Raw genomic sequence first — 8,655 nt, 5'->3', positions numbered from 1 at the left:
GGCGGCCGCGCGCTGGGCCCGCCGGGGGGCGACGGCCGCGGGGGCTGGGAGGCGCGGGGACCCGGCCGCACGCGCGGCCTCCCCGGGCGAGGCGCGGCGGACACTGGCCCGGGGCGCGCCCGGCGAGGCCGCGGCTCCCGGGCGGTGAATCCATAATTCATCCCCCGCCCGCGCGGGCCGCCTTGGATTTCACCCCGGGCGGCGGGGGCAAGTGCGTGCAGTGCTGGGGGGGGGGGGGCCGGGGGCACCCCTGGGCGTGTGCGGGGGTGGGGGGACGACCCGGCTTTGGCATCTCCGTGCTCCCCGGAGCCCCGACATCGACGGGACCGCTGCGTGGGGCGAAGCTGGCTGGAGCCCACTGCGGGGCCCGTGCCCGGCGTGGCCGTTTCTCGGGGGACGGCACCGAAGCCAGAGCAGGGGCACCCCCTGCCCGAAGCCACTTCTGACCTCAGCCGGAAGCGGAGTTGGGGCCCCTGAGCACGGGGTGGGATGCCCAAAACCCACGAGCGAGGGGGCTTTGTGCCCTCCAGGTATGGGGGGGCCCGGGCCACGGTCAGTGTAACGGGAGCTGGCCAGCCCTGGGAGCGTGAATAATGCATCGGGGAGAGCTGGCGGCGCCTCAGAAGGCAGGGTGCGGCGGCGCCGGGCGGGGGTGCCTGAGTGGAACTCACATGGGGCCTCGGGAGGCCCCAGCCCCCCACGCCAGGAAAGCCGGGGGAGCGGAAACAGGAGGGGGGGGGAGGGTCAGGCCCTGTTCTGACCCCAGGCCCGCTGCCGACAGGCTGTGTGGCCTCAGGAGAGCCCTTTGCCCTCTCTGGCCTCAGTTTCCTCATCTGGAGAATGGGGGTGCTGTTCCGTGCCCTCTTGTACACCCGCCACAACGTTTACCATTTCACCCATTTCAAAGCGCGCGTTCAGTGGCACTTAGCGCCTTCATGGTGGTGTGCAGCCCCCGCCTCTCTCTAGTTCCAGAACATTTTCTTCACCCCCAAAAGGAAGCCCGTTAGCGGTCACCCCCACTCTCCCTCCCCGCAGCCCCTGACATCCGCTAACGCCTCTGTCTCAGTGGATTTGCCTGTTCTGGGTGTTTCATCTACACCGAGGCAGACAGTGTGTGCTTCGGGGGCTAACTGCTCTCACGCAAGGCTCTTCTGTGCTGTAGCCGCTGAGCCACCTTAATTTTTTTTTTCTTTAGGGAATTGAACCCAGGACCTCGTGCATGGGAAGCAGGTGCTCAACCACTGAGCTCCATCTGCTCCCCTGTGAGAGCTGGTTTTTCCTTTGTTTGTTTTGAGGAGGTATCAGGGATCAAATCCAGGACCTTGCACGTGGGAAGCAGGTGCTCAGCCACTTGAGCCACTTTACTCCCCCCGAGTCACTTGTGCATCTGCATTAGGAAGAGGGGCTGGGAACTGTTAGGCGAAGGGGGGCCCAGGAAAACGTCGCGCTGGGCCTTTGGCCTCAGAACCTTCCCTCCTCACCCTCCACCTCTCCCGCCCATTCTGCTTGCCCCCCCCCCGACCGTCCCCTGCTCTCCCCCAGCTTCCCCCTCCTCTCGTCCCCCTCCCCTGCTCCCCATTCTCCTCCTCCTCTCCCTTCTCTCCCCCCACTCCCCCCACCGCATCCCTAAGGCTGACGATCTGGGCTAACGTCAGGCTTTCTACTCACTTTGGTCCCAGCCCTGCCCTCTCAGCTGAGGAAGGTTTGACCAAAGGGGGCAGACGTGGCTCGAGCGGCTGTGCGCCTGCTTCCCACACGGGAGGTCCCGGGTTCGGACCCTGGTGCCTCCCAAAAACAAAAACAAAACTGCGAGCAAACAAACGAAAAAACCGATTCAGGGGAGCCGGTGTGGCTCAGTGGTTGAGCGCCGGCTTCCTGCATACCAGGTCCCGGGTTCAATCCCCGGCCCCGGTCCAAAAAAAAAAAATAGGTTTGGCCTAAGAGACCCCAGAGTAGGGAGGTTCTTGGTTCTGTCACTTGCCAACTCCGCCCTGTGTGGGCCGTGGGAGAGGGACAGCGAGAGGCCCTTCCCTGGCAGGTGGCAGGAGCCGCAGGAGCCCGCCAGCCGGCAGGGCTCCTCTCCCGGCGCCGGCCTCCCGCCTTGCCCTGCCTTCCCGGCCCCTCTTCCTCCTGCCCCTCCTCCCCGGGATTCGCCGAGAGGCGGTGGGCGCCCAGCTCTCGCGGCGCCACGACCCTTGGGGTGAGCGAGCGCGAGGGAAACTGGAGCAATGGGGCGTCCTGGGCGGGGGGCGGCCCGGGATTTGGAGGGGTGCCGTTTTCCCCAGCGTCTCCTTCCAGGCTGCCCTCAAGCCCGCTCTCCCCTCTTCCTGGGCCCGTGGATGCTGCCGCTGAGGGAGAAGGAAGGGCGGGGCGTGGGGCACGGATGGACGGGTGGTGGACGGGCACGACGGGGTGGGCCCACAGGGTGGAATGTTGTTCAGCGTTAAAAAGGAACGAAGTACCCCTCCCTTAGACAACGCGATGACCCTCGAAGACCACCTGCCGAGCGAAATGAGGTCACCCCACGCTGAGTGGTTCCATTTACAGGAAATATCCAGAAGCGGGAAACCCGGAGCGAGAGAAAGCAGAGGGGTGGGTGCCAGGGCCCGGGAGGGGATGGGGTGGCGGAAATGGTTTGCTAGATGGAGGGGACGGGTTGCACAACACCGTGAATGCGGTAAACGCCACCAAACCGGCTGCTGTAAGACGGCTGATTTTATATTAGGCGAATTTCCCCTCAATTAACACGGTGAAAAACAAAAAGGACGGGGGAGTCTTTCCTTCTGAGCCCGGAGATGCCAGCACCAGCCTTGCCCCGCCGCGGAGCTTTTTTCCAGCCCAGAGGGAGCCAGGTGTTTCCCACAGTGGCCTCGCGATAGTATTTCCCTTTTCCAAGTGTGGGACAGGAGACTCCGAGAGGTAAGGGGACTTGCTCCAGGTCACCCCCGGGGGAGGTCCCGAGCTGCCTGGGTTGCTAGCCCCTCCTGCTCCCGAACCCCCGGGGTGCTCAGACTGCCCGGGGGGAGGGGTGAGCAGCGGGGCGGAGGCGGGGGCTCCAGGAGGTCTGGAGGCTGAAGCCCTTGACCGAGGGCAAGACGGGCCAGAGGCCCAGCCTGAGCAGGACCGGAGACCTCCAGGGACACAGGTCCCTGGACAGGCCTGGGGGGGGGGGCGCCCAGGGCGGCACCCCTCCGTGGAGCAGCCCACCCGGCCGGCCTGGCCGCATCCCTCCAGGGTCCTGCGCCAGCAGGCATCTGCCTTCTCCTTTACTCATTCCTTCAAAGGTGTTTCTGAGAATCCCGGGGCGCGCCAGGCGCGTCCTTCTAGGAGCTGAGGATGCTGCTGAAAAAATCCCCTGGGCTCACGGAGTTGTCACATGAGGGTGGGGGGGGGATCGTCACAGACCAGGAAAGGAAGTAGATGATATAATTTGCACAGAGGGTGTTAAGTGCTGGCAATTAAAATAAAGCAGGGAAGGGGTACAGAGTGCCAAGCAGTGGGGCGTGGGTGACGTCCAGCTCAGCAGGGAGGGACTCTCTGATAGTGAAGGGAGAGGAGGCAGGGTGGGGGCTGGGGGGGGGCGCAGGGGCGGGCAAGTCGGGCAGAGGGGATGGCAGCAGGTGCGATGGCACTGAGGCGACGGGGGGCCCACAAGGCCAGATGACGGGGTGTAGCGAGGGCCCAGGTGGGAAGTGAGCCCAGAGGTCCAAGGACCAGGGCCAGGCGCGAGGACCTTAGGCCGCGGTGGGGACCCCCGGAGGGTTTTGAGCATGGAAGGAGCAGGATTCTACTTGGGTCCCTGCAGGTTTCCCCACCCTGCTGTGGGGAGACCAGGGGAGACCAGACTGGAGGAGGCTGTGCTGGTCCCAGCAGGTGGGGGCAGACGCCAGGGTGGCGGTGGCAGTTGCCGGGGTGCACGGGAGCGGTAGGACGCTGGGCGAATTTCACAGGTAGAGCTGGCAGGGTTTGTTGATGGAGGAAGAGCGGAGTCAAGAATGGCCCCCAAATTAATGCACAAGGGTCACAGGGTTTCTGTTTGGGGCAATATAAAGTTCTGGTAATGGATGGGGGTGACAGTAGCACAACATGGCAAGTGTGATTGATGCCACTGAATGGTAGGCTTGGGAAGGATGGGGATGGGAGAGTTTATGTGAGAACTGGGTCAAATAATGGAGGAGAAAAGGCCCAAAAAGACTTTACTGGGACATATGAAAAAATTGGAATATGGACAGCAAGCTTTGTATCAATGTTCAATTTCTTGAACTTTATAACTGTGCTTAAGGTGGTTATGTAAATGAGTGCCCTTGTGCTTAGGAAGTATTGAGAGTTAGAGAACTGATGACTATGCTTAGGAGCCTGTGTGCCTGAAAAATGAACTAGGCCTAGAGCTGCAGGGTGCCTAAGAGTTACCTCTTGAGAGCCTCCATGTTGCTCAAATGTGGTCATTCTCTAAGCCAAACTCAGCATGTAAAGGTGTTGCCTTTCCCCCAGCGTGGGACATGATTCCCGGGGATGAGCCTCCCTGGTGCCAAGGGATTACTACCAATCACTAACTGAAGAAGCAACTAGAAAGAGACCTCGAATAAAAGGGTCAACTCAGACCAGCACAATATATCAGCCTACATGTTGGATCAAGTGTTAAAAACTGCTCTTTGACCTTGAATAAAAGGGGGAAATGGCAAAGACAAATGAGTTGATACGACTAAGAGTCTTCCCAGAAAAAGCCAAAATAGATACAATCCTAGGTACTGGTTCTCCTGAAGGCTATGGAGATCCACAGGGTATATAGTGATGGCAGATGGATTTGGAGCTCTGTGCCAGAGGGTCCTACTTTGGAATTTGTGCTCCTGAGGGTGATGGAGCTGGACTCAGATGTGACTTTTCTACACACGCCTCTTCTGTCACTTTTACTGAACCTGTGGTTGGCACTAGGGATGGTCGATACTCAGGAGACTTGAATCTCTGGACTGCTCATGTGCCAGCTGGACCCTGAGACCCAGCAGAATTGCAACTCCTACTCTCTGGTTCGTTGGTCTCACCTAGGTCAGCTAACAGGGAGGTGAAGATAGTCAACCACCACACCAGGGAATCAAGAGTGCCTACAACTGTAAGCAAAAGAATTGCATCTATCATCCATGTGGAATCTAAGCCTCCTCTTGATGTAGAGGTGGAGAGGATATCATCATCCCAGGGTCCACAGAAAGGAGGAATAAAATATGGACTAGAGTGGACTTATATTCTACTATAAAATTATTGTGATGAGTGATAGAAGAAATTTTAACATCGAGGTGGAGAAAGTGGCCACAGTAGTTGCTGCAGGCAGGGAGAGGGTAGAAGAGATGTGATGTGGGGGCATTTTTGGGATTTTGAGTTGCCTTAATGATATTGCAGGGTCAGATGCTGGACTTTATATATCCTGCCAGAACCCACTGAATGGACTGGGGGAGAGTGCGAACTACAGGGTAAACTATTATCTGTGTAGGGCAGCAGTGCTCCAAAATGTGTTCACCAAGTGCAATGAGAGTGCCGCAATGATGAGGGAGGTTGTTGGTGTGGGAGGAGTGGGGTAGGGGTAGGGGGTATACAGGAACCTCTTATATTTTTTAGTGTAACAGTTTTTTTGTGATGTATATATCTTCAAAAAAATACGATTTACAAAAATGATGTGTTGGGGAGTGGGGAATGGGTTATATAGGAACCTCTTATGTTTTTTGTGTTTTTTATGTTTTTTAATGTAACATTCCTTGTGTTCTATTAATTTTAAAAATTTAAAAATAAAATAATTTTAAAAAAGAGTTAGAGGAGCATGATGGATACAACCTACTCTCAGCTATTTAAAAAATAGATGACAGAAATGGATAGAGAGATAGAATGGCAGGGAGATGGATAGACAGATGATAGAGAAGGATGATAAAGAGATGGATGATAGAGGTGGATGATAGAGAGGTGGATGGTAGGATGATAGAGGTGGATGAGAAAGATGTGGATGGTAGAGAGGTGGATGATAGAGGTGGAAGATAGAGAGGTGGAAGATAGAGAGGTGGATGACAGAGAGGTGGATGATAGAGGTGGAAGATAGCAAGGTGGATGATGGAGAGGTGGATGATAGAGAGGTGGATGGTAGAGAGGTGGAAGATAGGTGGATAGAGTGGTGGAAGATAGAGAGGTGGATATAGGTGGAATAGTAGGGAGATGGATACACAGATCATAGAGTGACAGAGATGATAAAGAGATGAACAGAGATGGATGACAGAGCTGGATGACAGAAATGAATAGAGATGGATCATAGGAAGATGGATAGATGATAGAGAGAAGGATGATAGATGGATAGAGATGGAAATGAGAGGGAGGATAGACAGATTATAGAGACAGAAATGATAGAGATAGATGAATAGAGATGGATAGAATAACATAAGATGTGGCAAAATGCAAATAGTTGGTAAATTAGGGTATCTCGGTGGGGGGAAGGTTGGCATTCTCCATATTGTTTTGTATTATTTTTGCAATGTTAAGACTTTTATTCATTTGAAAATAAAGTGTTTTGTTGTGTGTGTGTGTTTTTTAAAGCAAAACCAGAGTGGTTCCAAGGTTTCAGACAGTCCCAAACAACTGGAAGGATGGGGCGCCATCAGCCGAGAGACGGCCGTGGGCAGGGCGGGGGCGGGCGGTGAGAGCCGGAGCTCAGTGGGCAGTGCGCAGCTCCAGATGCGAGGCAGCTGGCAGCCTCTAGATGGGGCGGAGCCACACCCCTGCATGGTGACGCCAGGGAGGGGAGCTGGTGGAGGAGAGCCCTGAACCCACACCGGGCTCCACTGCCCCAAGGCCGAGGAGAGCTGGAGCAGCCAGCACTGGGGCAGGGGGCTGGAGGGTTGGGCAGGGGCAGTAAGGGGGATGTGGGGTGACTGCGGGGCGGGGTGGGGGGAACAGAAAGGCCTCTGCTCCTGTCTGCTCGGGAAAGCGGCCTGGGGGGGACCCCTCCTGGTCTCTGGGATCCTGACTCCATCCCTGGCCCTTCTCGGTGGGCCAGGACCCCACGTCCCTCTCAGGGCCCCCAGCCTCTGCAGTAAGCACAGAGGGACTCAGGGAGCAAGTCTCATTCATTCCTTCCCAAATGTTTCTCGGGCACCTACTCTGTGCTAGGTGCTAGGAAGGGTGTGTGGGGGGTCAGAGTCGAGTGAAAACAGACACGCTCTTGCCTCTGCCTGGCGGGCCTGTGAGCCCCTCGCCCTCATCACTCTGCTCCAGCCACAGGACTCGGCACCTGTACATGCTGTTCCATCTGCCTGGAACACTGTTCCCTCTTCTGTCTGATTAACTCACGCTCCTCCTTCAGGTCGTCTCCTCAGGGAAAACTTCCTGGACTTGCCGATTTGCCGGCTGTTTGCTACGTGCCTGGCTCGGTGCTAAATCCTTTCCTGTCAATCTCACTGGACTCCCATAATACGTACGACAGGAACTATTGCTCCCATTTTGTAGCTCACAGGCCCTGGCTGAGAGTTTCCACCACTTGCCCGAGACCCCCACAGAGAAAGACTGCTGTCTCTGACTGCAGGGCTTGTGCTCGGAATCACCAGGCCCGACAGTATTCATTTAAGCCTCACTACGATCTCACAGAGAAGATGCTAATATTATTCCCACTCTACACATTGGGAGAGGCTCAGAGAGGTTTACTAAGCTGCCCGAAGCCGCACAGCATGAGAGTGGATTTGAACTCCAGGGCACTCGTGCTTTCCGCCTCAACCCCACATTGCCTCTGGGAAAGCAGCCTTGCTAAGAGGTCTTGGGGTACGAGGGGAGAAGGGACAGTGGTTTGGACCAGGGTGGGGCTGTGGTGGAAGGGAGTGGATGCGGCGGGGGCCGGAAGGGCTGAGGGCGGGGGCAGAGCAGGGGGGCCTGGGCCGGCCTGGGGCGCCTGGATGGACGGGGGCCGAGGTGAGGCAGGGGAGCGGGGCTTCGTGGTGTGGATGCGGGGGTCTTGGGGAGAGAGCGTGGGTACCTTGGAGGTGAGGCCAGCTGGAGAGCCGGGGGCACGGGGGCCCAGTGGGCGAGGAGAGGGGCCGGGGGCCGGGGGCCAGGCGCCGGGTCTGTCTGGGGAGGCCAGGGCACGCTCCAAGGCCTCAGTGGCTGACCGGGGCGGGCCCAGCTCTCACGCCCCTGGGAAGGCAGGACAGGTGCCTCTGAGAGGGGGGAGCAGGAGGATGGGGTGTCTTAGGAGCGGGGGGGGGCCGGAAGTGCTGCCCACTGAGGCCACGGGGACGCGGTCACGGGTGGCCGCCGGCGGGCGGGGCCGGGGCGTCAGGCCTCGGGGGGCTGTGTGGCGCCATGATGGGAGAGGGAAGCTGAGGAAATGGAGTCGCGGGGCAGGGACCCAGGGGGGCAAGCCAGGGAGGGGAGGTGGCCGAGGTGATGGCGGGTCAGGGCTTCACAGGTTCCATGGAGAGGTCTGAGGGGGCACGGGGGCCGGTCCAGAGCCACAGGCTGGTCCTTCTGTGCAGGCCCCGAGGCAGCTGCCACACCCCTCCATCACGGGGGAAACGGGGGTGCAGATGGGGGGGGTGGTTTGGAGACGAGGGAGGGCAGGTGGTGCCCGAGGGGAGCAGAGGGGAGGTGCTGGGGTGCGGGCTGGTCGGCAGGGCCGCCTCAGTCGCTCAGGAC

Source organism: Dasypus novemcinctus, chromosome 21 (genome assembly GCF_030445035.2).
Source record: "Dasypus novemcinctus isolate mDasNov1 chromosome 21, mDasNov1.1.hap2, whole genome shotgun sequence".
Taxonomy (NCBI): Eukaryota; Metazoa; Chordata; class Mammalia; order Cingulata; family Dasypodidae; genus Dasypus; species Dasypus novemcinctus.
The sequence above is the reverse complement of the archived record's forward strand: the minus strand, read 5'-3'. Positions refer to the sequence as shown.